At 42.5% G+C, this 12120-nt stretch overlaps 1 protein-coding gene across 1 annotated transcript in view; it reads left to right on the top strand.

Moving 5' to 3' along the window:
- STON2 (stonin 2) overlaps positions 1 to 12120 on the top strand; it is a 188136-nt gene that overhangs the window by 15535 nt on the left and 160481 nt on the right. The window lies entirely within an intron of this gene.

The raw sequence follows: 12120 nt of genomic DNA, 5'->3' as shown, positions 1-12120 counted from the left end.
TGGTAACACTTTGTAGAATATATGTCTGCCTTTAAAAGTTTCAATCTATAAAAAGGCATGGGGACAGTGCAGGAAGTTGGTCGTGAGATTAAGGGGTTTGTTTTGCATGTACCTTACTGCAGTTCAACCCTGGCACTATATGCCCTTCCCAGCCAGCATTGCCAGATGTAGTCGTGGAGACTCCCTGAGCACTGCTGGGGTATACTGGGAGCCCCTCAGCACCTTAGGGCTGGAGCAACACTGCATTCTTGGGTCCTACACATGACTCAATGTTGGCTCAATTAGTTGAGTGTTGCTAGGAGTGGGTCCTAGGACCCTGAGCACTGCACGTACTCAAAATGGGGAGGTTGAGAATAGCAAAACAAAACAAAACAAAAGCCAGAATGGTGGCATGTCTCCCATCAAAATCTAAAGTCCCTGCATGCCCAAAGCAAAGGCTGCCCTCCACCATCAGACTGTTTACTTGATGCTTATGTTCTTCCAAGCCCACCCAGCATGTCCCTTTCTCTCACTGCTGATTCTGGCACTTGGAGACCCCCACATGTCCCCAGCTCCAGCCAGCAGACATGTAGTTGGAATGTTTCTTGTTTGTGAGGGGCCTGCTTTCCAAGCATCACGTCAGCGGCTGTCCAGCGGGCAGCAGCTGTAGCCCTTGGGGCTCCTGCAGTGGCCGAGCTTTGGCCTTATGGGTTGTTTTGGTTTGAGGCCTGGGAGACTTGTTTATGGGGGAGGAAGAAGGGGAGGGATTCTGAGACAAGGGAAGGACACTCCTCCCATTACTGAAAACGGAAATAAAGGAATTATCAGTTCAGGGTCAGTAGAAACCCAGTGCTTGACCTCTGCTGTTTGCTCCTTGGGAAAGATTTTTAATTTGTTTTGTAAGGTCTGCAAGTGGCTCCAGCTAGATACATTATCTGAAAGTGGAGCTTCTCATCAGTCAGAGATCTCTGAGGGGGTCCCTGGATGGATTTTAAGAAGGGTAGATAGAATAGGGAAAAGTATCTGAAGGACCTGGAATTATAACTTTTTCTGGAGATGAGGAGCTCTGGCTGAAATTCCATTTCAAATGATCCCAGAGATCCATATTCTCTTTCTTTCTGTCTCTATAAAAAATGTTATTATGTTTTGTTTTGGTTTTTGGTTTTTGGGTCACACCCAGCAGCGCTCAAGGTTATTCCTGGTTCTAGGCTCAGAAATTGCTCCTGGCAGGCTCGGGGGACCATATGGGATGCCGGGATTCGAACCACCGACCTTCTGCATGCGAGGCAAATGCCTTACTTCCATGCTATCTCTCCTGCCCCTAAAAAATGTTTAAGAGCAATTCTAGGAGGAGACTTGAGTTTGAGTTAGTCGTACATCTTTGCCTTGATTCTTATTAGTAAACTCTTACTGATGGTTGGCATCCCTAAGCAAAGCAAGTGTTGGCATAAGTATGTTTTCCAGCTTAGAAGACCAGATATCCTGAAATGCACATATCGTAAAGTTCTGTCTGATGCTTCCTATTCTGACTCTTTCTCTGTCTGTCTCCCTGTCTCATGTTGAGCCTCTGCAGAATCCCCTTAACTCTGTGTTACCAGATGAATTCAGTAGTTGGAGTGAACACAATTTCTCCTATCTGGCTTCTGGGTTCCAAGAGAACCAAGTTGATTTTCCCTGAAGTGGAAGTTTGAATTTCACCCAGGTCTCTGTGTTTTTCTTTCCTCCAGCCTCCCCTCTTTGCAAACTCAAGAGTGATGTTTATCCAAGTACCCAGCACCCGAATGTTGACCAGGGTCCCACCCTTTGTTCTTGATTCTCCTCATAGTCCACATTCTCTCTAGCTGATCTCATCCAAACCAGAGCTTCAATGACTTTCCAGTCTAGATCATCAACACTCACCTCTTCTCCTCTGTACCCTTGATGTAATCTTCTCAGTATGTTTGTCAGATTACACTCTGGGTTTGTAACAGAACTCACCTACAACTGCTAAACCATATATTTTTTTTCTTAAAGTTCTTATTTTGGTGAATGTCACAAAAATTAATGTAGTTTTCAAGGCCTTTTCTCCTCGCCCCATTCTTTTGGCATACTGGCAATGTACAAGGATTACTCCTGAAGGGACTGACTTAAGGGACCATATGGGATGCTGGGGATTGAATTTAGGTTGACTGCATTCAAGGCAAGAGTCCTACCCACTGTATTATTATTCCAACACTTTCAAGATTTATTTTTCTTTTGGGCCACATTCCACAGTGCTTAGAGGCTAGTCTTAGCTTAGTGCTTAAGGTTGCTCCTGGAAGTGTTTGGGGGAAATTTGAAGGCTGGGATAGAACCTGAGACCCTCCTCATTGCTTTCAGAAAGAGCCTTGTCAATTTCAGTTGAAACATATTATTCCCTCATTTGAAATTGTTTAGTTGATCTCACCATTGTGGCATAATGTATAGCCCCTGTTTGATCTGACCCTTAATACTTTCAGTCTCTTGTCCTAATTCTTTCTGTCTCATTGTTTCAGTCAAACTGAAATACCTCTAGTTCAGAAAACACGACATAATTTCACCCCACTCCAGTATACTGTGATAGTTGTTTTTTAGGGGGGGACTTTATAAAAAACTGTTTGTACTGTGAGGTTGTAAGTCGTGTGCAAGACCTTCTCACTCCAGATCTGTGTCACCTCAGTCATGTCTCTTGGCTACTTCCTAAAGCACAATCTCTGGTAGTTCCTGAAATCAAATTTCAACTCTGAGTCTCATCTTTCCCTCATGTAGTGACCCAATATTATCTACAGATCTTACTCCATCATTGCCAGATACTCAGGGGTCAGTAATGGGTGATGTTCCAGAATGGGGCTTGATAGAAGATAGGATGGGATGAATGAGAGTCAATGGTATCTGTTACCTACACTTTTGGATAACATTGAGTGATTTTGGATGCTAATTCCACCATTCATACATGATGAGAGAAAAAATGGCCTCTCTGATAGTTGATCTTGTGTTGTTCTCCTGGATGTCTATTTGCCAGTTGGAAATGTTTTTTAATGGCCAGAGGCCTCTGCTTTGTGTCTTTGTGGAACAGTTGAGTTCTGATGTAGGCTGATCATTCCTCATTTTTTTTATACAATTACTTTATTTAAACACCATGGTTATAAAATTGTTCATGATTGAGTTTCAGGCACAGAATGTAAACCATCCATCACCATTTCACATTTTCAGCCACCAGTGTCCCCAGTTTCCCTCCCATCCTCTTTCACCCTCTTTCCTGCCTATTTCTGGGGCAGGCATTTTACTTCTCTCTCTCTCTTTCCTTTTTTGACACTGTGGTTTGTATCATGCATATCACTTTATCCAATTTTAGCACCAGTTCTTGTTCAGTTCCAAATGTCATTGTCACAGTGTACTGACTGTTCACTACCCTAACTGCATTCCCTATTCTTTTTTTTTTTTGGTTTTTTGGGCCACACCCGGTAACGCTCAGGGGTTACTTCTGGCTATGTGCTCAGAAGTTGCTCCTGGCTTGGGGGACCATATGGGACACCGGGGGATCGAACCGCGGTCCGTCCAAGGCTAGCGCAGGCAAGGCAGGCACCTTACCTTTAGCGCCACCGCCCGGCCCTAATACAGTTTCTTTTTCTTTTTTTTTTTGGTTTTTGGGTCACACCCAGTGACGCTCAGGGGTTACTCCTGGCTATGTGCTCAGAAGTCGCTCCTGGCTTGAGGACCATATGGGACACCGGGGGATCGAACTGCGGTCCGTCCAAGGTTAGCGCAGGCAAGGCAGGCACCTTACCTCTAGCGCCACCGCCCGGCCCCACGAATTCCCTATTCTTTGTGGCAGGCTTTTCACCATGGGGTGGGTCTCTTGATCCTCATCTCTATTGTCCCTGGGTTTTATTACCATACTATCTTTTATTTTTCTTATATATCACAAATGAGTGAGATGATTCTCTATCTGTCCCTTTTCCTCTGACTCATTTCACTATCAATCTATGTATAAGCAAATTTCATGTTTTCATTTTTCCTAAAAGCTGTATAGTATTCCATTGTGTAGATATACCAGAGGTTTTTTTTTTTTTTTTTTTTTTAACCACTCATCTGTTGTTGGACACTTGGATCGTTTCTAGATTCTGGCTATTGTAAACATTGCTGCAATGAACATAGGAGTGCAAAGGGTGTTTTTGCATTATTTTTATCACAGTTTATTGTTATTTTTTCTCCAAGTCAGGAATTAAGATCATTCTCTCTCCATAGAACTTCACTATAATTGCCTAGAAGTAGATGCTTGATAAAAACATATTGAAGAATTAATCCTGGAATGGCTGATGTTTTGTGACAGAATTTGAAGAACCCTCAGAAGCTTAGTGGGCACAAATAATAGAATGCCCAGAGAAGGCCTATTAATTATTGTCTTCTGTTTTTTGTAGTATGTGGAATCAGCACTGACTGGCCCTGATCTTCTGCATTGACTCTCTCTTAGGCACTGTCTTGGTTTCTCTTAACCACACCTGTTTCAGGCCTGTCCTGGGACCAGATCTGCTGGATTCTATTATCTATTTTATCATCCAAAATCACTGTTGGATTCCTGAGTTTCCTCATGGGGAACAATAGCACTTTATTTTATTGCATTGTTGCAGAGATTGGAGATGGCAATGAATGTAAGGAACTTAGCACAATCTCTCCAGTGTAAGAAATAAAAAGCATTCTATTCTGTTCTTAAAAGTACAGTTTGACTGTATCAATCTCTATATAGAAAAAAATTGAAGGAAAGATTCTTTAAGTCCTCAGAAGTTTTATTGGGTTTACAAGAGGTGTTTCTTGGTAAATCCTAGACCTAATTTTAAAAACCTTAAGAAGATATGTCAGGACCCTTCCTAAGTATTTTGTTTTGTTGGAGAACATGTGAAAATCATATAGGATTTGTGTCATATCTAATTCTGTTTTCCGTCTTCCAAGTATTTTCAAGAACTTTAAATTAAGTTTATTTCAATTCCAAATCAGTAAACCTGTGGAAATAAAATCAGAACGATTTTGCAATTTACTCTGTTTTTTTTTTTTTTTTTTTTTCAAGGAAAATGTGACAAGGAAGATCCTAGGAAAGTACCTCTGGCTTCTTTCTTGAGGCTAGTTTTGATTTATGCCAGGTAGATGGAAAAGTACTTCCTCAAAGACTGGTGATCTAGTCACAGTAATACGGTGTAAGCTGGTCACATTGGGCCACCTATTATAAAACTGTGTTTAAGATCCATTCAGCTGTATTAAGAACTTTAAACTGTAATCAGAGTTTCTTGCAAACTCCTTGCTTTCACGCTGAGCTGCTTCATTCTCTTGCACACATGCTTATAGCTTTCCTCCTGTGTAGCCAGTCCTGAACTTTTAATACTAGAAACCTACCTTAAGAACTCCTTTGTTTTTATAGCCCTGGAGGTCTTTATTTTTCCTCTACTCCTCTATCATCTATCTAGAGAAACCTTGGGTCCCCTTTTTTCTCACTCCTTTCCTTACTCACCCCCCCTTATGTAGGCCAGCCATCTTTGGCTATTCATTTTCTTTGTTGATAACCCACTTGTTTACTTTGCTTCCTGTATCATCATACTTTTTATTTTAATATGGCTCCCAAATCTATTTTTTAATATGATTGCTTGATTTAAGCACATGGTTACAAAATTGTTCATAGTTGGATTTCAGTCATAGAATGTATATAACCCTTCAGCAATGTACCTTTCCCAAAAACAATGTCATCTGTTTCCCTCCTACTCCCCTACCCCTGCCTTTCTCTGGCATTTTGCTTCTCTTTCTCTTTTCCTCACTGTTTGGTGTATTATTTTTCCGCCACTACCCTGATTCAGTAGACCCATCAGCCTAAGGGGTTAGAAACACAGTGCTGGGCTGGAGAGATAGCATGGAGGTAAGGCGTTTACCTTTCATGCAGAAGGTCATTGGTTCGAATTCCGGCATCCCATATAATCCCCTGTGCTTGTCAGGAGCAATTTCTGAGCATGGAGCCAGGAGTAACCCCTGAGCACTGCCAGGTGAGACCAAAAACCACACAAAAAACAAACAAACAAAAAAAAACAAAAATAAACAAACCCACAGTGCTGGGCTGGAGTGATAGCATGGAGGTAGAGCGTTTGTCTTGAATGCAGAAGGACGGTGATTTGAATCCCGGTATACCTATGGTCCCCCATGCTTGCCAGGAGCGATTTCTGAGTGTGGAGCCAGGAGGAACCCCTGAGCACTGCTGGGTGTGACCCAAAAACCAAAAAAAAAAAAAAAAAAAAAAAAAAAAAAAAAAAAAAAGAAAGAAAAAAGAAAAAAAAAGAAACACAGTGCCTGGGGCAACTTTGCCCAACTTATGGATATATTTTTATTTTACAGCAATCTACAAATTTAACACACAAAAATGACTTTTCTATATACAAATAATGAAAAAGAAGAAAGATGTTTAAAAAAAAATCTCGTTTCACAATTGTGCCACAGAAAATCAAGTACGTTGTAGTCAACTTAATTAAATTGACCTTTTCTATACAAAGAAAACTATAAAACTTAACTAAGTCAACTTGTTTCTATACAAAGATAACTACAAAACACTGTTCCAAGAAATAAAAGAGGATACAAGGAAATGGAGACATATACACTGCTCATGGATTGGGAAGATTAACATCATTAAAATGGTAATACTTTCCAAAGCATCTTGCAGATTTAATGCAGTCCTTCTAAGGATACCCATGACATTTTTTCAAAGATTTTCAAACACTCCATGCTATTGAGAATAAAATCAAACACTCCTGAAATTCATTTGGAACAATAAACGCCCAAATCTTGTTTGTATCCTTAAGTTTTTCTTTCGACCTCAAACCTACATTTTCTATTTCTACTCTCTTGTTTATTATCCTTGAATTGCAACACATCCCACATTAAAACCCATTTTCCTTTCTCAGTTCCAGTGAATTCCGTACATCTATTTCCTGAGGATGTTCTTGAATCTACACTCAGCTGCAATTTTTTTCTAATTATCCAAGCTTTTAATTGCTATTTTCTATCACTCTTGTTTCTTTTGTTCTATTGACTAAAGCTTAAGGATTTTAGTGACATCTACTTTCATCTTCTCTCCCAGTCAGGATTATCTATCACTCAAACACACCACATTTCTGTACTTTTTCTAAGGTGTGGGCAGTAGGGTGGGTGGTCTCATGGTGGGGAAGTTTCAGGGCAGTATTCAGATGAGAGGGTGTTATTCCCACTTATATGAAGGTAGAAAGCCCCCCTTAGACTACAGTACTTTCCTTTGGGACCATTGGGATGCCAGGTGGTGGTGTGCTGGCGAGGATCTCTGGGAAGGAAGGATGCAGAACTCTAATGCCTGGGAGAGTTGAGGGGAGTTGGCAGTCAACCCAGGAGCGAATTTCGTTTGTTCTTAGAGGATAGAGGAGAAAATAGTTTTTCTCTGTGTCATTTTCCAGGGGGAACAAGAGCTGTGTTTTCCTAGATACATTTTTATTGAGCTAACTTCATCAAAGAACCACCCAGAAAGTTAGCAATCTCTTGCCTAGAAGTCTGGTTTTCTCTAATCCTGGTTATTCTCAATATAGGCCCATTGATGGGAGTTTCTCAAGTAATGGTTCCATGGTCTTACATACCTGGTCCTGGTGACCTGGGATAGGATCAGACACTTTTGTCTGTTTCCATATGGCTCAGAGAGGTTGGTGAAAGTGTCTGGCATGACATTGTGCCCTGTTTACTGGAAGAGCCCACATGGGTTGGACTTTCCTGCAACAAAATACCATGGTTGGTATCTGTAGTTCAGGGCCTCATGGAGCTGCCAATCCAGGGGCAGGTTGCTTCTCCCCCTCTTTATCTCCCCCCTGTGCCCTGGCTGTTTTGTTCATACCCCACAGACACTGTTCACTTACAGGTACATGTAGATGGGGCCATGGTGTTGCCCTATGCATTATTCCTTCCTCTGGAATGTTCTTGCCCTAGGCATTTCTGAAAGAGAAAAAAAAAAAAACTACTGCCTCAAATTCAGTAGGTCAAGCCATTTCCTTTCTCCAGCCAAAACTCACACCACTAGTTCCTTTTCTCTCCTAATTTTGAAGATCTCTCTCTTCCTTGTACTTTCACTTCCTGGATCTCATGACCACAGCAATGAAATCAGCAAGTTCTTGTCTTGTTTTTTCCTTTTGTTTTTCCTTTTGGTCATCCAGTGGTGCTCAAGACTTATTCCTAGTTCTGTACTCAGGGATCCCTTCTGGTAGTGCTCAGGGGACCTTACAGGGTGCCAAGGTTTTCTTTTTCTTTTTTTGGGGGGTGGGGTGAGTGGGGTATATTTGGGCCTCATCTGGCAGTGCTCAGGAGCTAGTCCTGGCTCTGCACTAAGGGACCATTCACTGCCATTGCTCATGGGAACATATAGGATGCTGAGGATTGAGCCTGAGTCGGCTGTGTACAGGGCAAACACACTACCTGCTTTACTATTGCTCAAGAGCCCAAGTTTTCTGGTTTCTTTACCAGGCTAAAACCCACTTCTCTTTTTTTAGTAGAAATAATACTGGCAATAGGTAATATTAACAGAGCATTTATTGTTCATTATGCCAAAAATATTTCATGTATCTTCTTTAAAAAAGACTAAAAAGCAGCCGGAATGCAGAATACAGCAGGTAGGGAGCTTGTATTGGCCAAACTGGGCTTGATCCTCAGCATCCCATATGGTCAGTAGCACTTTGCCAGGAATGATTCCAAAGCTCAGAGCCAGGAAAAAGCCATGAATACAGCTGGGTGTGCATTCCCCAAAGGAATAAAATAGCCTTAATTTAAATTAAGTTGTTCTCCTTGTTGCTGATGTTGTGATGAAGGGGTAAGGGGGACATCACACACATTAGTGATGCTTTCCAGCAGTCATACCCATTTGCTGTGGTGGTCATGCACATTCTGATCATTGCTGTTAGCCCAGGGTCATGAGCTTTAGCTTGTGGTGCTCACACACCTCTGACTGTTGCACCAAACTCACTGTGTGCCAGCGAGTGTGCATGGTAGTAGCACTGGGGATTCCAGAGAGCAGATTCATGGGGATTGCATTTGATTCATGAGTGACTCTGGGGATTGAACTCATGGCCGTTATACTTGTTGCAGGTACTATTAGTCACTGTGCATCTTTTAGAAGAGAGTTGCAGGGATTGCTGAAACTCTCAGGAAAAATTTAGGCTTAGAGAATTTAAGAGACATTTCCTGGGTTAGAGCTAAGAGTGAGGGGCATGATCTGCCTGGCTGCAGAGGGATGTGCTGGCTTAGGGTGAGGTTCATCTTTCTCATTTCCAGGTTCCATAAAGCTTCTTCCAGGAAGCCTCCCTGTACCCCTCATCCTCTCAATAGCTGCCAGCTGCCTTTTATTTATTTATTTATTTTGTTTTTTGGCCCACACCCAGTGACGCTCAGAGGTTACTCCTGGATATGCACTTAGAAATTGCTCCTGGCTTGGGGGACCATATGGGATGCTGAGGATCAAACCCAGGTCTGTCCTGGGTCAGCCGTGTGCAAGGCAAATGCCCTATCACTGTGCTATCATTCCAGCCATTCCCTGCCAGCTGCCTCTTAGCTATTCACAGTAGTCATCTGGACTGTTATTCAAGTTCAAGTTCTCTTAGAGATGATGAAAAAACATATATATATTGGTTTGGGGCCACTTGTGATGGCACTCAGGGTTCATTCCTGGTTCTGCGCTCAGAAATCAATCCTGGCAGGCTCAGGGGACCATATGGGATGCTGGGGATTGAATCCAGGACTATTCCATGTTGGCCACTTGCCAGGCAAACACCCCTACCGCTGTGCTACTGCTCTAGCCCTGGAAAAAGACATAAGTCCTTTCCATTTTCTGAGATTCCCAATGTATTAAGGACAGAAGGAGTTTTAAGATTTTAAGGGTTAGAGAAATATTATGACTTGGAGTTATATTTGTATTCAATGTAAACTTGTATATTCATACTCACAGAAACCTGCAGAGTAATCTAATTTTGCTGCACACAAGGAAACTGGGCCAAAGTGGAATCAGCTGATCTCTATGCAAAATGGTTTAGTAGTGGGACATGAACTGAAAGTTGTAGGAACCACAGCCTTCAATCCTTTTGGTATGTTCCTACATGACTACATGGGTGCTCTGGTTTTTGCTCATTTTTGAAGCCTTGTGGGTGTGAAGGCACCGGCTATTCTTTTGGAATCTGTCATTCTTTACTTCTTCATCCCTGGCATCTGGTACAGAGTCAGGCTTGGCATATGTAGACGCTTTATGTGTGTTACTTGGTTGAATGGATGAGTTGAAGAATTGTCTGAGAATGTCTAAATGGGCTAGAAAGATACTACAGCTAGTACGTCACTTCCCTTGCTTGTCATCAGCTCAGATTCGATCCCTGGCACCTTATATGGTCCCCCTAGTTCTTCTAGGAGTGGTCCTTGAGCTCAGAGACAGGAGATAGCTCTGACTACCACTGGAAACAAACAAGCAAAAATAAATAAAAAAGAATACCGTATTTTTCCGGCGTATAAGACGACTTTTTAAACAAAAAAAATTCAACCGAAAATCGGGGGTCGTCTTATACGCCAAGTATTTCCTGAAAAATGTTTCAATATGCCGCTAAATGAAAATTGTCTGAATATTGCCACAAAACGAATTTTCCAACTTGATTCTGCAGCAATCACTGCAAGGCTGCTCAGACCACCTCTCTAACTCAGCCAATCCAAGCAGGCTTTTTATGCATGCAAATTAGACAATGTTCTGGACCTGAATCTACACTGTCAAAAGCCTGCTCAGATTGGCCAGAGTCAGAGAGGAAGTCTATGACAGTATAACCTTTGAACTTTTGCTTGTTGTGATTGGCTCACTGTGGTACGTACAGTTGCAGCACAGGAACGTTCTGTCCGATACAGCGAATATAGGCCTAAACCTATGTTTTAACTGCAAAATTAGGGGGTCGTTTTATACGCCCAGTCGTCTTATACACCGGAAAATACGGTAACTCTGGAATCAGAGCTTTTTGAGGAATGGACTCTTCAACATTTACTGGCTTCTGACATTGAATTCCTTTACCCTCTGTGGCCTCTCTGTCATTTCTGAACTAATGCTATTACCAGAACTACTGGCCTCAGTGGACTGATGGAGGATAAGTAGAGCGGATGTGATGTATAGTGCTCAGGGCCAGGGTAGGAAGCTTGACCCTAGGCCTCTGTGTATCATCACTAGTAGAGCAGCAGCCATGCTGGCTGTTTCCCTTTCCCATGATTTTGTTACCTACGCAGCCACAAAGCAATGCTCGGTGACCTCCAGTGACACTCCAAGTCCGGACTTTGTTCTAGGGCCCTTACCCCTTTTGACTTCTGCTTCTTGATTGACAGGTGTCCAGATATTTTTAAAATAAGGTGCTGCAGGCTACAGACCACTCCCACCCACATTGTCTCATTTAATAATTATTCAGAATTGTAAGATTACCTGTGCTTTTAGGAAATTCCTGCTCTTGTTATGACTTGCATGTCCTCCCTCTGAGAGTCATCTCCAAGGATGTTAGCTTTTATTTACTAAGTTCCTTAACTGCAGGGTCTCTCTCTCTCTCTCTCTCTCTCTCTCTCTCTCTCTCTCTCTCTCTCTCTCTCTCTCTCTCTCTCTTTCTCACTCTCTTTCTCCCCTCCTGCCTTTCTTTTCCTTTCCATTCCTTCTCCCTCCATTTGTTCCTTTGTTTTTCTTCCACCATCCCTTACTGCCCTCTTTTCTTCCTTTTTTCCCTCCTGTACACCTTCCTTCCAGTTCTCCCACCCTCCTTCCTCCCTTCCTTCTTTCCTTTCTTTCCCTTCTTTTTTCCTTTCCTTCCCTACCTTCCTTCTTTTTCTCCCTCCTTTTTTCTCTTCCTCTCTCCTTCCTTCCTTCCTTCCTTCCTTCCTTCCTTCCTTCCTTCCTTCCTTCCTTCCTTCCTTCCTTCCTTCCTCCCTTCCTCCCTCCCATCTTCCCTTCTTCCCTCCCTCCCTCTTTCCCTCCCCCTCCCTCTCTTCCTCCCTCTCTCTCTCCCTTCCTCCCTCCCCCCTCCCTCTCTTCCTCCTTCCTTCTCTCCCTCCCTCCCTCTCTCCCAAACAATCTCATGGAACACAGCCCCATTTCAAACTCTTTCT

This window comes from Suncus etruscus, chromosome 3 (genome assembly GCF_024139225.1).
Source record: "Suncus etruscus isolate mSunEtr1 chromosome 3, mSunEtr1.pri.cur, whole genome shotgun sequence".
Taxonomy (NCBI): Eukaryota; Metazoa; Chordata; class Mammalia; order Eulipotyphla; family Soricidae; genus Suncus; species Suncus etruscus.
The sequence above is the reverse complement of the archived record's forward strand: the minus strand, read 5'-3'. Positions and strand labels throughout refer to the sequence as shown.